Here is a 16,887-nt window from a genome sequence, read left to right on the forward strand (position 1 = left end):
CTTGTGATCCTCTTGAAGTGTATCGTCAACAAAATGATGTAAAAAAAAAAAAAAGACCCAATATGTGCAATGTGCAAAGAATATAGTGATTGCACATCACACATGTTTTTATACTGTACTGTACAGTTTACAGCCACATTGGTCTTTATCGAAAAGTCTATAAAGACTTGCAATATAAATAGTTTGCTTCAATTGTTATGCAAGTTTCAGTCGATCACTGCTTGCTACTGCGTTGTCATTTAGCATGCAATTCTGGCGGTCTCTGCTGGCCTCTTCACTATACTGTCAAAATAGAATACTACCCAATGTTCTACTTTGCATAATTGTTGCATATTGGGATAAAATGTCCTTTATTTACATTTATTTTTATTTTGTATGATATACGAGATAGGCTATGCGATCTTAATCGTTTACTCGACGAGTAACTTACGAGTTCTGGAACGCGTGAAGTCGGTCAGGACGCGTTTCATTGACGGCGATTTGTGGCACACTCGGCTTGCCATACTACTGGCCTCAATAGTAGTTTTCGCGCCGCTCGGACCCTGCCATTGTTATTTAACCGGCGAACACGCCTGGATAAAGACGAGGTGTCCTAGGGACCGGAACAAATTATTATAATATATATTATGAAAAATACTACAATTTAAATGTAAAGGGCGACGCTTTAGTTTTAATTTAATAAAGATGTATATCATATCATAAAACATCTGAGCATGTAAAATAAGTTGAGCATCTAGAGTACGGTTGGCCCGACTGCTTCGAACAAGCTAACCGCTGTAACAGCAGTGAGGTACATGCGGTGAAAGTCGTCGAGGGGAGGAAGAGAATATCTCAATCCAACAGCGGACACAGGTGAGATGAGCCTTACACGAGGGCAATAGAAATAAGGAGCAGATCAATGTCGAGGATAAAGATGTCTAACGGGACAGGTGTGCCGCATAGCATACTATCTCCTGCTTCGTATGTCACACACACACACACACACACACACACACACACACACACACACACACACACACACACACACACACACACACACACACACACACACACACACACACACACACACACACACATCACCACAGACTTATCTTTGTAATGTTATTATATTGGATCATTTTCCTTTGTGAATAAAATCTTATATTGTTTTTACCACCTTACCTTGGATTCCTGTATAAACCCATGTTCACCATAACAAACTTGTGGGGTAACAAACCACTTCACTGCAATAATTATTTACATTTGTCAGATTACCTTTTTTCCATCTTTTTTTAAAACTACAATTTATGTGGCATAAATCACGAAGATGCAAAGTAGGTTCAGCATACAGCCATCATGTATGAATGTAGCAAGAATAGATAACAATATCAAGTACTTAAGGTATTATTTGTATATTACTGTACAGCATAAAAACATTTGCTAATTACAGTAGCTCAGCATATCAAGTATTTGTACTCAACCTTTTCTCCCCAGTTGAAATAAGTGTTTATCTTATACAGTAGGCCTACTTTAGTATAACAGCACTTGGGTTAGTAAACAAATCACAACAACCAACAAGAATTTGAAGTTTTATTCAGGCTGGCAAAACAAGGTGATTGCCTCTCCCAAGTCTCTCACCTTGCAGTATCCACTCCAGGAAATGCCGGACAGCTGTAAGCCGATACTCAGTGCGTTTACATGACACTCAAGAAAGTCGATTTATTGGCTTAGTCCAACTATGATTGGATTACTAAGACGCATGTATACACTTTAGTCGAGCTATACTCGAATCGAATTGGCTTACTCATAGTCGAGTTAAGACCCCTAGATAATGCGATTCATAGTCGAGCTAAGCGTGCATGTAGCCAATCGAATTGGCTTATGCATTGATTTGCGTTCTGTGCATGCTCGAGACCTTTTCCCGGGGGCCGTGAGCCGGAAGTAGAAGGAGACGATAGTCGTGTTGTTGTTGTTGTTGTCGCCGCCGTCGGATAAGGGATAACGAGAAACAGCGATTTATTTAAAAAGGTGGCGTGGAAGATGGAGGAAGCCGGTGAATGTAGTTACCCCCTATAAGAATTGTGTCCCGGCCGCGGGAGCGCGCATGGCATGCATTCATTAAAGGTGGAAACACACGGACACTACGCTTCCATTTCACCCAAGGCTGAATTAAAAGTACATGTTTTCTAAATGTGGGTCATCAACGAGGTTGTAAAGTAGTAACTTCGGGCACATCTGTCAAAATAAATGTTTTTTTCTCCCGACGTGTTTACGATCTTTATTCATTCCTTGCGATGCGGCGGGGAATGCCGTATACGGACAGGCAGCGGAGGGGCTGCTCCGGTGGGAGAGAGATGTTTTCAGTAGAGAGCTGTCAACTAACTTTGGGTCGGCGATTTATTTAAAAAGCTGGTGCAGAAGATGGAGGAAGCCGGTGTCGTGCCAATGTAGTTACCCCCTATAAGGAGTGTATCATCATCAACGTGCATTCAGTACACACTACGCTTTGATTTAACCCAAGGCTGAATTAAAAGTCCATGTTTTTCTAAATGTTGCTCATCAACGAGGTTGTAAAATAACTACCATCTTTATTAATTCATTGCGCCGCGGCCGAACTGACGGGGGTGTTCTCTGATATTATGAATCTTACAGACTGCGTCGGGTTTATCTCGCCCATGGGCAAAAGGAATTGGGGGAAATTAACTTTGGCTTTGACTCTCTGAAGTCCAGATTGAAACGCGACATGGAGGAGAAAGCGATGTTTCAGCAGACAGCTGTCAGTTCACTTCGGGTCCATATCATTTCTCCGACTCTCCATTGTTCGGACCTCTCGGTCGTATGCGGACTGCTCCGCCGGCAGAGCAGCCGGAGGAGTGGAGGACTGGGTTAGACTGAGGGAAGAAACACACTTTTAAAAATATTATAATAGCGATTTTATAATGATAGAATGCTGGTTCTGAATCAGTGAAGTATCCCTTTAAGTCATGAACAACGTTATATGTATGGCCTCTTAAAGTGGTCAGAATATTCAACGTCACATTCCATGGCCGTCAAGTTAATGGTTAAATTACGTTAGCACCGGCCATTTCACCTGTGAAGGCATCTCCGCTATGTTGATGGTGTGTTCCAGATACCTCGGGACACCAGCCTTCTGAGTTTCACTTGTGACGTCATTTCCTGTTATAGCGTTCCCGTTCGTCTTTGTGATCATATCATGTCATTGGCTAGTCATTGTTATTGTTAGCTACATTAGCCTCAACACAACTTTACATTGTATTGCACGCACAGCAAGACCGTGCAATACATACATTGTTGACCGGAATAAAGTAGCAATGTAATCAAGTGTGTAAGAGCATTTAAAATCAACATTAAAATGACCAACGTGTTACAAATACAGAGAAAATAACTCTTCACGGGCGCAGCCATTTTTGTTGAGAGTGTCATCACATCGCTCGGTCAGCTCTCAGAATTCCCAGGAGGCACGACCAAAAGGGGGCGTGCCTCTGAGAAATGCCGCAAGAAATCTGGGAGATTTCCCCACTTCCAAGGTATATGAGGCATCTGGAACACACCATGACATCTTATCGAAACACACATAAGTGACGTATCAGACCTCTGGAAGGATGACATCGCTAACAATCGTGGAATTGTTTATGTAAGGGATAATGTATAGAACACCGGTCATTATCTGGAAATTAGCCCCGACAGGGCGAACAGGACACGAACGTGAAGCGGAGGTATCTTGCTTCGCCCTGAAGGGGCTTATTTCCCAATAATGACCGGCGACTTTCTATACATTATCCCGCTTATTACACGGCTACTTGCACAAACGAAAAAATAACTTCACACGGTGTGTCTTTTTACAATTCATTTGTTACCAGCATTCGTAGTGTTGATCAGCAGAGAAATAGTCCACCAAAGACGTTGACGTCACTTACCAACCGAGTACGCTGGGGTTGATAAGTTACCGGACTACTTGCGGAGTGATACAAAAGATGTGAAAAAAATCCACTTTCCTTGACAGAGGTCATTATATGCTTAGCAACGGTCATTATTGAAAAATAATTCACCACCAGAAGTCGGGAAGTTCGGAGAATCTGAAAATGGCTGCAGCGTGACCGAATGCTTTGGAGACAATGGAGGACTGCAAATTGATAAGGAGATATAGGCAAATTGTGAGGGTATCAAACTTGTGGTTGAATTAGTGAATAACACTGCGATATATAGCAACAGGGAAAATGCAACTTTGCAATGCTGACGATTTAGGAATATCGCAACAATCAGTGATGGTTAAAACACACGGGGGCAATTAAATATACCTTTAATCATCCTTAATGGTCTCATGTATTAATAGTAATACAACACTTTAATAATTATTATTTATTTCAAATAATAATAGGAATACATGGTTTGAAGTAAAAAATAATATAACTACTCTTACTTATGAGTAGAGTAGAGCTCAGTAGCAATTGGTCCTGGGAGTCGGACCAGTTGGGCTTGTGTTTCACGTTGTCTTTGCTTTCATTCATCATGATAGGAGGACTTGAACGGTGGTATGGTATTGACATTTAAAGTGTTTAGTGGCGTAGCCACGGGTGTGCCTGTGACACCCAAGCGTGGTCCTGGCACACCTAAATATTTTCAGAATTAAATCATTACAATGATTTGTTTTAATTTAAAGTAAATGTGAATTGCACTAGGACCGTAGTGACCGGTCTAGGTCCAAGCATTCGCTACCACAGAAGCGGGGCTGTGAAGGAAACCCCCCTCCCTATTGGATTTTGCGATTCTATCCATACATGTCATTCGCCCATGTACAGCATGGAGTGATTTAGTGGAGAGCGCACCAGTGCTGCATTTAGGATGTTTTGCGGCAGCCTCCAGAGGATTCCTGATGATGGACCATGGTTTGAGTGAAAGTGGCTCACTCAACATTTGTCATTTATTTTTATTTTGTTCATTCATCCCGTCGTATAAGGTCTCGAAAAACCAACCAAGGTCCTCTGACCGCATTTGATAAAAGTTGGCCGAGCCTAATTGAATCAGTAGCCTATTCCGGTTATTGCAGTATCAATCGCTCCGGACCCTGGCTTCCACTGGACACTTGCAACAGTTATTCTAACAGCATTCCGGTAAATCACTGTGAACTTGAGGCCACCCAAAATCTCACAGGCGTACCTTAATCATAATTTCTGGCTACACCAAAACTTAAAGTGGAAATATGCTCATCGGATAATAGTTTGCAGGTTGCTTTTAATTACCTCCTTGATATAAGGTCTAATCGTGGTCTGCACAAACTTGTCATTATGCATGTATTCTGCCATTCTAACTGTCCATAACTATTTGTTAGGACTTAATTTGTAGCCTAGTGTTACGAGCCCACATTAAAAACGTGTGAACAACTAACATAATAACTCAAAGAAACAGATTTTTTGGAAAGAAAACGTTTTGTTTATTTCTTTTCCATGTATCTGTTTGGTTAACAGAATGAGAGGGTTGCCACAAAAACAAAAGAAAACGCAACCGCTCCCACCATAAAATAAAAGATCAAAGATCAACAAAGATCAAAAATAATACATACGGATTGAACAAATGAGTTCTGGGTTAACAAAAGAAAAATGTGACCAGCCAGCGTCTGCCATGTCGAGGGTGTGAGAGAAAAAGAGAGACAGCCATCTTGGAAGTAGGCAGGCTTATATACTTGGGAGGGCCGGCCTTTTGTCAGTCACTGCAAGGTAACGCCCAGTCTCCTCCTACTAGGAACATGGAGGCAGGACCCGTAACACCTAGGCTATTTATTTTTCATTGATTTAGTGGGCTCGTTTGTGGGAAGTTGCGAATGAGTTTTACCGAGACCACCGGCACTCAACAACCAATCACCGTACTGACAGCTTCTAAACTTGTGCACGAGAATCAACGTAAGGGGGCGTTACTCTTAGTGATTTATCCTTAGTATGAGTAGGTCTCAGCAGCTTTGTGAATTACTTTTAAGAAAAAACTCCTACGTAAAAACTTTTAGTGCGAGTTAGGAGCACTAAACAGCCCCAGGTGTCAAAGTACTAGCCAATTATTCCAATAATGCCTATGTAAATATGATATCCAAATATAAAACTAAATTGTGTGTCTGTGTGTGTCATAGCTCCAAAAGTAATCTTGCTTGTTGCACTCTCCGTAGGTCAACCTCAAGAAGAAACTGGGATTCTGTGAGTCACACAATTTGGCTATGAAGAAGAAACTGCGAACTGTAAGTCACCCTTTTCCATGTTCAGGTTTGTTGACTTCCTGGATGGTTGAATTAACCTGTTGGGTGTTGGTTAATGTGAATAGTAAGGCTTTTTGTTGGTGCCTTGGATTGGCTTAGTAAATTAGTTCTATTACTTTGGGGTATTCACACGAGGGAAGTCCATTAGTTCACTCGTTGGTCTGACCAAAATACAATGTTTACTTTTTGGTTTGGTGCGGTTCCTTTTCACATTGCAATTTCGGAACAGTCCCAGAATTTGTCAACAAACGCACATGTGTGCAAAGATTGTTCAATCATTGGACAAAAAGGTCTGGGGTGGGGTAAAGCGGTAAAGAAAAAAAAGGGGAGGGGGGAAGCGCCGGTGAAAGTAAACAATCATGGAAATCCAGCGTGATATACATTGATCTGCAGACCGGTGCTGAATGTGTTAAATGCATCAGCATTTTTATGTGTGTTTTCCAGCGTACTTTTTATGTGGGTGTTCAAAAATTAACACCAGATATGCTTGGGCATTTCAGAATACGTCAATAGCCTTGATCGACTTGACTTGATTCTATTTTTTTATTCCATATCTCAACACACTGGGCAGGAAGAATTGTGTTAGGTCGGTAGCTTCTTTGGCTTGGTGCTAGCTACAGCCTTTATGCCGTCGAGATTCTTGTACTTGCCTCCAGTTTCCTTTGTCACTGCAACCACTTGGCCTGTCAAAGTTGACCATAGTCTGTCCTGTAGGTTGTGTGGATTGTATACTCAAAAAAATCTAAATTTGTTGGGAGCACTAAGGCCCTGTTTACATGAGGACGCCTGCGGGTAAAAACGACAAAATATTTTATCGGAAGTGCCTTTCGTTTAGACGGTGATGGCGTTTTTGGGGCTTAAAAACGCAAAAATCTGAAACCACCCTCCAGAGTGGAAAACTTGAATACGCTCCGCCGTAGCGTTTCCGTCTACACTGCCAAGACGCAAAGCTCTGCTCAGATCTGCTCATGTCGCGTACACGTTTACGTCACATACATGCGCCAGTACAGGGAAATAAACAAATGTCGGAAGAAGGAAGATTCTATGCATGCAGTCAGACATGGCGGTGTTGTGTGATAGTGTATCATAGCCGCCTGGCATGCATACCCAATCGAATTCCACACACTTTTGCGTCACGGTATGCACGCAGATTTCCTCCCGAAAACGCTTGTCTAAACGCAGAATAAAAAGTGAAGACGCGACGCCACTTTTGCGTCTTTTGTTCAGACCGTCATGTAAACGTGGCCTAAAAGACCGTGTGCTCTTCACTGTTCGTTTTGCACACCTGCATGAAATGACTGCCCTGATTATAAAGCCTTTGTCATTACCACTGGTCGACATCAGATGGCAGCATTCCTCATTCCTTTAAATGAGTCTTAACCAAATAAAGTAAAACAGCTCCAACATACCGGCCCCTATTGTTATGGACTTACGGTAAGCCAAACATTCTTGTGTAGTGCAATCTAAATGTGAGAGGTGTATTTGTTGCAGGCAGGATGTTCAAGCCTGTTCTTTAATCGATCATTCTGAATGCGGCACCAACAACAGAGTTTGTCGATGGGCCTCTCCAGGGGCCTCATGTACAAAGACTTGCGTGGATTTCTGACTAAAACTTTGCGGACGCCAAAATCTGGAAAGCTGCTGCGCACAAATAAATCCGGATGTATCAATCAAGTAAGCACGATTTCTCGCAGATTCTCTTTGTACATCCGGATGTATCAATCAAGTAAGCACGATTTCACGCAGATTCTCTTTGTACATCCCAATTAACGTGAAATTGAGCGCACATGCACAAGCCCGTCTCTCCACCCAGTCTCCTCCCTCATTTAATATGCTAATTCGTATAAATAGGCCTGCAGTAGTGCGCTCGTTAGGAGAAAGGAGGACATGGAGAAAGGAAGAAAAAATAACTTTAGTGAATGCGAGGTGGAGGTGCTGATTTCGGAGGTAGAGGCCAGAAATAAGATCTTGTTTGGCTCTCTTTCCTCCGGAATCAGCACCAAAAGCAAAAAACTGGCGTGGGAAAACGTTGCCAAGTCGGTCAATGAGGTTGGGGCGGAAAGCCGAACTGTGGCTGACATAAAAAAAAAGTGGGCGGACATCAAGGTGGACGTAAAAAGAAAGTTGTCTGCCCACCGGAGAAGCGTGGGTCAGAGCGCAGCGGGGCGGAGTCTGGGAGCTCGCCCTATTTGAGCAAAGGGTGGCAGCTGTGATTCGGGATCGGCTCCTTTTTGACAAAAAAATCATAATAGTCGCGGAACACCCGTTAATTTTGAATGCAACCATCTTCTAGGGCCAACACTGCCATTGTCAACCTATCGATTATTGGCACATTTTGCGCATGCTTTTATATTCTCATTTATTTGGATGCTGACGATAGGTTGTGTCAATAATATGTACATAATTCGAAATTGGCCGACTGGTTCATTGATGGATTGATTTTAAGTAACAATGGCTTGTGCTTATTCCACTTATTCCAGCTGCATTGCCTCTATGTGCCGCCAACTGACAAAATGCAGCAGAAATGTGCGCAAGCCAGGCATTTAGTTTGCGTGGAGAACCGCACTCTCACGTCAAGTCAGTCTTTGTACATCCGAACGTTTGCGTGAGAAGTTGCTTACGCAGCTTTTTTGTGCGTAAGCAAGCTTTGTACATGAGGCCCCAGGAGGTTAGTTTTCGTCTTCAGTTTCACACTTCTCACAAGTACTCTTGAATCTGGTGTCGCTTCAATAAGAACCATTGAGCTAACATCCAGGATATTCTTGGTACGTTGCTGTCTTTTTTGACACTGATGCATGAGAGGTAAGTTCTCCTTTGTCCATCTAGTCCAGAACAGATCAGACAGGTATTGTACGTGTTTCCAACGGCGTCTTGCATAGGTGTCTTTTTCTTCAAAAAACCCTGGTGGAAGTGCTGGCTGTTTCTGGAGTAGTAGCAAGTGATTTGGTGTGAGTGTTTCCAAATCATTGGGATCTTCTGCTACTGTTGTAATTAGACCACTATTCATTATCGCCTCCAGTACACACATTACACATTACATTAGTGTTGTTTTACTATTGATAGCAGGGTTATTTTGGTTAAGCAGAATAGTCTTTCCCATACTCCTCCTAGGTGCACAGCAGCAGGGGAGTTGAAGGTCTGTTTGATTTCTTTCTGCTGAAGACCTTTGTCAATTCTCTCCAGATTCCATGTTCTTAGAGATTCTCTGAGTTCTCTTTCAGTGTAAACAAAATTTGTACCGTTATCAGAGCGGATTTCCTTTACCTGGCCCCTTCTTGCGATGAAACGTCTGACGTGTTGATACAAGAGTCGGTGTCAAGAGAGTGGGCAACTTCTAGATCGACTGCTCTGCTACTGAGACAGGTAAAAATGACTCCATATCTCTTGACAGCGTTACGTCCGCTTTTGATCTCCATAGGTCCAAAGTAATCTACACCAGTTTGAGTAAACGGTGGCTGATCGGGTGTTAGCCTGTCTTTTGGCAGGTCTGCCATTTTTTGTTTCGCAACTGATACATTGAGGCATCTCCATTTTACACACACTTTTTCTGGCCATTGAGTTGGTGCATGGAATTCAGTATTTCTCTCTTAAAGGGGACATATTATTCCACCTTAATTCTCCTTTTCTTCAGTCCTTTCGATATGCCACATGGTTGGATGCTTTTTTTGGCATATTTAGCATGTCACTCTTTTTTGCAATTTTTATTTTAGATGGCTTAATTTGCAAAATAGTTGAGGTGCTCTTTATTTCCAAAAAAAGAGTAACAAGATACAAAAAAAACAAAAGCTTGATGTCCAAAAGAAAGTAAAATAGATATTCAAAAGGATTGTTAAAAAGATTCTCCATGATCAAGAGCCCTACAGTCAACCACTCTGACTGTCTTCAAAACTAACTGACCTCCTACACTGTGGTTGGCAGGCTTTTATAAGCCTAGCCCCTCCCCTTAGCCAAACCATTACCCAGGTATTCAATTAACACATGTTATACCCAAATTACTATGAGAATATTTGTTATTCAATGCACAACATAATACCTCTCCCAACATCTACCAAGTCCAAGCTATATATTCTACATAAACACATAAACTTACATACACGCTCATATACATACATATGTCACCCATGAGCTAATCTCAGATGGTATCTCCCACCATCAGCACATCTGAGCCACCTGTTGTTCCCTCTATTTAAAGCAGCCTTAAGCACGCACTCTGGTTGCCACCTGGAATGAGTGAAGAAACATGATTAGTATCAAAAAGAACCAATAAACCATAAACCAATATTAAATAAACAGTCCCATTTGTGTGTGTTTGTATTTGTTGCTATTTACCTGCAGGGGATTTGTGTAAGGTTATGAGCTTAAAGGGAAATTGGATTGTAGTGCGTGCACTCACCACAATAACAGAAGGGAAAGATAAGTAAATGAATGGGTATACTGTCTTAGCTAGAAACTAGTGGCATGGCCTTCATGTCACAGTCACACAACCAAAACATACTCCATTTTCCTTGAAAAAGTCAACCTTCTCAGTGTACTTCTTCTTGAACTCTGAACTCTTTGCATGTTTCTGTTTCATGCTCTCCCTTACAGAAGAGACACATCTTGGCTGAGGGGAATGGGTAAGCACTGAAGTCTGGACGTTCAACTCTTTCAAGTGTTCCTGTTACAATGACAAAGCTACTCTTGTGAGAGGGGGCTGAAAAAAACTTGTAATTTGTGATTCTATGTGGGAACTGCTTATCTTTAGCTGGTCTTTGATCAAGGATATCTTCAAAGAGTGGATCAACAGCAATGTTTGCTGGTTTTTCAGTCAAGTTGTTTAAACTTCACTCTTGTTGTTATGGTCATGAAAATCATATGCTACAGCACTCCATCTCTTAAGCTTGAATGGTAATGTCGACACTACAGCTCTCAGGTGGGAAGGGTTGTTCATGTCCTCCAGAATCTTAATGTCCTCCATCGTGTTGCAGCATTCTCTCAAGAACAGAGCGTAGTCATGTAGGGCTTTGCCATCTTTAGATCTGATTGGAGCCAAGTGTAGAGCCCTTTCTTAATATGCAGAAGCGATCAAAATTTAATTTCGAAAGTGCTTTTTTTTTTTCAATCTTCTTGCTTCTTTATAGTCTCTTTGGGGGCTCATGTGCAGGCATCTTTGTACTGTAGCCTTTGGTTTACCATCTGTAAATTGCTCCGAGAAGCTTAGTCTGTCATGGTAATTATTTATTTTTTCTTCACTCAACTGTTGAACTGCAAAGGGTCCCCTTTAAATACAAGAATCTCTCGGGATGTAAGAGCATGTCTTTGTTCCTTTATTTGTATTTCTGATTTCATTTAGTTTCCTCATGTCCAATATGCCTTCACTCTGCTGTGGTCCTGAAGACATTATTCTCCTTGACACAGGCTGGTTAACCTGCTTGTCATTCCTTTTCTGAGCTGTACGTGGCTGGCCACTAGGGGCAGCGTTGCTAGCAAACTGCAAGGGATGGTGTTTCAGGGAGGTGTTTCATTTTCTTCCTCTCCTCTCTCATCATCTTCCTCTTCATCATGTTCGTCGTCGTCATCCTCCTCCATATTAGCAGCAGCAGCATACTCCATCTTATGTGGAGGGACATCTGACATTGACTTTAAATACACTGGGACTCTGGATGTTGACATATAAACAGGTTTAGATTCAGTGTCCTGAAAAGACTACAATACTTTGAGCTCTGCATTTGTAGCAGCGATTTCCACCTCCAGTTTAAGTGTCTCTTTTTGTGCTTTTATTTTTGCTTCTGCTTTATCAATTAAAGCTGCGTTCTTGGCTTCTGCTTGCAGGCGAACGGAGGATGTAGATGAGTTAGTTCTCACAGATCTTCTACCCACACCAACTGAAACCTTGTCAACCACTGCATTTGTGAATGTGGAGCTTCTTGTGTGGGTGTTACAATAACAGGTGGAACCCTCTTCAACCAGTATTGGACTTTTCTTGCTGTGCTCTTGTAATATGCCACTGCTCATGATCTTTCACCCTTTCAGTTAAGGTCCTCGAAGTCTGCTGCAATTTTATTTAAGGCATCAAATTGCTGGCTCACATGTTCTGCATTGCTGAAGTCTTGTAACAGTGGTTCACTGGACTTTTGTTTATTATCAAGTTCAGCTTCAAGGGCCTTCTCTGTACGTTTCCGTTGTCTTTTTTCTTTTTTAGAATCCAATCCAGATGAGAGTGGTCTTTTACTTTTGTTAGGTCGGGAGATTCTTTTGCTTGGTGCTAGCTACAGCCTTTATGCCGTCAAGTTTCTTGTACTTGCCTCCAGTTTCCTTTGTCACTGCAACCACTTGGCCTGTCGAAGTTGACCATAGTCTGTCCGGTAGGTTGTGTGGATTGTATTTTCAAAAAATCGAAGTTTGTTGGGAGCATCAAAAGACTGTTCTCTGACATTCAATGTTCGTTTTGCACACCTGCATGAAATTACTGCCATGATTATAAGGCCTTTGTCGCTAATACTGGTCGACACCAGATGGCGGCATTCCTTATTCCTTTAAATGAGTCTTAACCAAATAAAGTAAAACGACTCCAACAACTTGAGTGTCATACAGATTGGATGGATGCAAATGAGGGCCCAGATGAGTGACTTCACACTGGGACTGTGATGGAATAGTGATGGCATTCCTCATGTACAGAATCTGACAAGGTGGATCATTTACTGGAAAGAGTGTCATTGAAGTCTTCAAACCTGCGTTAAAGGCAACCCTTTTTGCCTCTGTTATGCTAGGATGGTGCGCCCTAAGGAGTGCATCTTTTGTAGTCTTGCACTTGGATGCAAGTCTTTAACATTCTGAAATGTGATGAATTGAACTGGGCAAGCTGGACCTGGAAGATGGGTCACCTTAACTTAGAAACTTTCCAACTAGGCTCTTCTTCAACTGAGTAGAAAAATAAACCCTTATGGGGCTTGATGATTCATGGAGAGGAACATTGACATGTGTTCAATAGTTCACCTGTTGTAAGACCTTGTGTGTATTCTAGTCACTGAGGAGAAGAACACTCATGATCTTGCCCTTGACATTTCTTCTTGGGTTATCCCGGTCACTGTCCTGAAACATATTCCAGTTCATGTAGCTGGTGTCACGACTGCCTTTTGAACTCTTGGTTTTGCTGAGGGGCATGTTTAGAGAAATCTAAACTTTAGACGGCACCCTATCCCAGCATGCATCTCTGGTAACTCCAACCACACTACCAAAAGTAAGGCAACATTCATGTGATGTAGCTGCAAGGTTTTTGACTGTAGCTACTGAAGGAAGTGGACAAAAGGGATTGGAACAGAGCAGCATGTATAGTCCATAGCTCTGTAAATCAGGAACATAGTTAGCATAGGAGTTCTGGAAATGTGGGTTGATTTTTATTATTTTCTCTCAAACTCACTCACACTAATCTTTCTCTTAACTGTTGTAGTTCAGTATATATAAATCGTAAGCTCTCAGTGTTGACTCTTAGATTGGGTTAATGTTGCAGTATGGTTGTCTTTTTTCAATAAACATGGGAGTCACAATGAAATGAATTGTAAAAAAAAAAAAACAACAGCAACAAACTATTTAAAGATAAGTCTGTTGGGTGTGTTTTGACATGAGAAGATAATCGAAGGACTACAAGATCTTCCGTCGTTCAACTCAAGGTGAGGGGCTGGTTATTTTTCTTATTGCTTGGTTGGTTCTTACACGAATGGAAGGACTCCAGTCTGGAAGGTCTTCTGCATCCTTCAGGGAATGGTAGATTGCATTAATGGGGAGGGACTTTCTTAGTGTGAGGCAGGAATTCTAACACCTGTGCTACCATGCCACCAAAAATATGGTAAATCACTTGAGTTGGTCTCATTATGGCTGGAATTAGTCAGACAAAACATACTAGTACCAAAAAACAAAATCACCTCAGGTGGCATCCGGCCGTACGTTTCGGGTTGGCATTTACTGTATGTAACCTCATGGCAGTATGTTCAGGATTTTCCATTATGTGTAACCTGATCACCAACAAAACTACCTTCTTTCTGAATGTTTTAGCTAAAACATTCAGAAAACATGCATGCATATGTTGCCTAATTTCTTCTTGCGTTGTCCTGCAATTTTACAGACAATTCTCGCTGATGCCTCTTTGGTGGCATCATATACACCTTAAAATGAAAAAATGGGTTAGAAAAAAAAGGGTTAGATAATAAAAGATAAACAGTTCTCATCTATCCCAGGTTTCCATGCGTGCGAGCATGCGTTCGACGAGCACGGAAGCGACAGTTCCACGGGAGTGCGCCCGCTTGTTGTGCAGTGCAGCTTGACAGGACGCTGCACCTCCTCGCATGCCCGCTCGCCTCTCCATTGAGAATGCATCGCGACAAACGCATCCTGTGTGAAAATGGCATTGAGTAGGGCTTTGACTCCGAACTTCGTTATTCGAATATTAAAAAGATATATAATATTCCAACGAATATTAGGCAGCCCTTAATATTCAAACAGTTAATGGGCATTATTTTTTGTAAACGGGACGTAGACCGACTCATTTCACGGATTCCTGTGAGACCAGGTTGCCTTAATTACATCTGTTGCATATTTAAGGTGAAAACTAAGTATTTAGCATTCATTCGTTGCTTATAATGGTTTATTTGTTTCCCAGTATCATTTCCTTAATTTTTGAATTGTAAAATAAATAAAATATTTTTTTGAAGTTGCAGGTTTTTGAAATTATTGGAAGCGAGTCGAGCTGACCTTGCCTGCTGTACCCACGGCCCAAAATAAAGAACAACCGAGACAATATCCTTAATTTAAACATGCCGTTTAATTTGGCCTCAATTGGTATACGGACGTGAACTTGGAATGAACATGCGCAACGGGGATTTCTAAAGGTTACTGTAGAGTGGCGGAGACTGCAGGAGCTGAAACATCACTACGGTAGACCTAAGAAGGTTCTACGAGTGCCAGTCTTCCCGAAAATGGTGGGTTTGGCCCTTTTTAGCCACACAATGCTCTGTAGACTGGCACTTGCCGCAAGTGCCGCAGGTCGGAAGAATGGATCAATTGTTCGCTTGCTCATTGTTCGAACGGCAGGTTGAGATCTTTCTCCTTCTCACAGACCCACGCCGGTTTCCCGCGCTCGATAATCTCTATCACCCTCCCCCTCCACACATGAGCCACTTACAGTGGCCATTCCCTATCCTTCTCACACTCATTGGCCTGCTACAGATTCCGGATTCATTGACGCGCCCCTTCCACGTTTAACGTGTAAAAATAAAAAAGGGAAAATTTACTGGTCGCACATGCGTGACCAGATGTAAAATTCAGTCGCACACTCTCAAATTTTGGTCGCAAAATGCGACCATTTGGTCGCAGTCTGGAGCCCTGTACCTTAGTTATAGCTCCATGATCTCAAGCCAAGGTTAGGCATCATTGAGAAAGGTGTCCTAACACTTAAAGGCTACTTAATGACCTGTATTTGAATTGACTGGATCTTTTAATTAAAACTAAATTACTGAATATTTGAATTTTAATATTTTGAAAAATGAAGAAAAATCCATCTTATCCATTGTTGTAAGACCAGATGTGAAATACACAATTAGTGTCTGAACGTGATAGTGGCATATGTCGTGTTTTAACTCTTTAGGTCCAGCAGAGGGTGGGGAAGTGCTGTACGACCATAGTTTGAAAAACAACATACTCAGTTCCGTAAAAGTTTTAAGTAGCAGATTTAATAAATGAATGAATAGTATTACAGATAAAAAAAATTAAAGTTCTTGCAGATCTAGCATTTCTTCTAGATTTTACTATTTATTTGGACCCATACAGTCAACGGGTTGACCTGAATTAACATTGTGAGGTACAATAGACAATTATGTAAATGTGTCACCTCATTGCCATATAATGACAATGGTAAAGTGAATGTTAAATCGATTGAATATTAAAATGCATCTTCTATTCTCAAATACTAACTGACTTGCTCCACTCTAATCCGAGGCCCAACCAGCACTATGACACTGTGGTTGCAATGGTGTTCTGTGTGTTGCTAAGATATTAGTAGTCTGGTTGTCTGGGTGTCTGGCATGGTTTGCGTGGCTGTTCTAGGTGGTTGCTACTAGGGCATTGCTTCTTAGGTGGTTGAAATGCAGTTATCTATATACCTATTTACCTATATTATGCTGAACTGTATTCTGTAAGTAAAAAGGCGTGGTTCTCATCATTAACATCTTTTTAGCCAAGTATTTCAACATTTGCTTTCAAAACAAGATGACACACCACATGGCTATCGTATGATCCACAGTTCTGTCATGGTTTTATCAAACACAACAGTATCTTCAGTCATTATATATCATTAGTAATATACAGCATACATTGAACCTGAGATCCTTAAACAAGCCTAGGGTAAACAAAATACAAAGGAAGTTGCCAAATTAGGGCAGTTGAATTGAATGCTTAAATTTGCAGTAATTTGGAGAACAATCAAATGGTCACGTCTAATGGATTTAGTACTCGCTAGATTGGAATTTAGCCCGGTCACAATCTCGGGTATCCTGATTCGGAAAAGTTGCAACCAGTCTTTATTACCTGTCATCGTAACTACATTGGTGTGCTTAACCAATTGCGTTATAATATCAGGGCTCTTAAAGATTCCTGAAAAAAGTTTAGTGTATGAT

Source organism: Micromesistius poutassou (assembly GCF_964030765.1).
Source record: "Micromesistius poutassou genome assembly, chromosome: 4".
Lineage (NCBI taxonomy): Eukaryota > Metazoa > Chordata > Actinopteri > Gadiformes > Gadidae > Micromesistius > Micromesistius poutassou.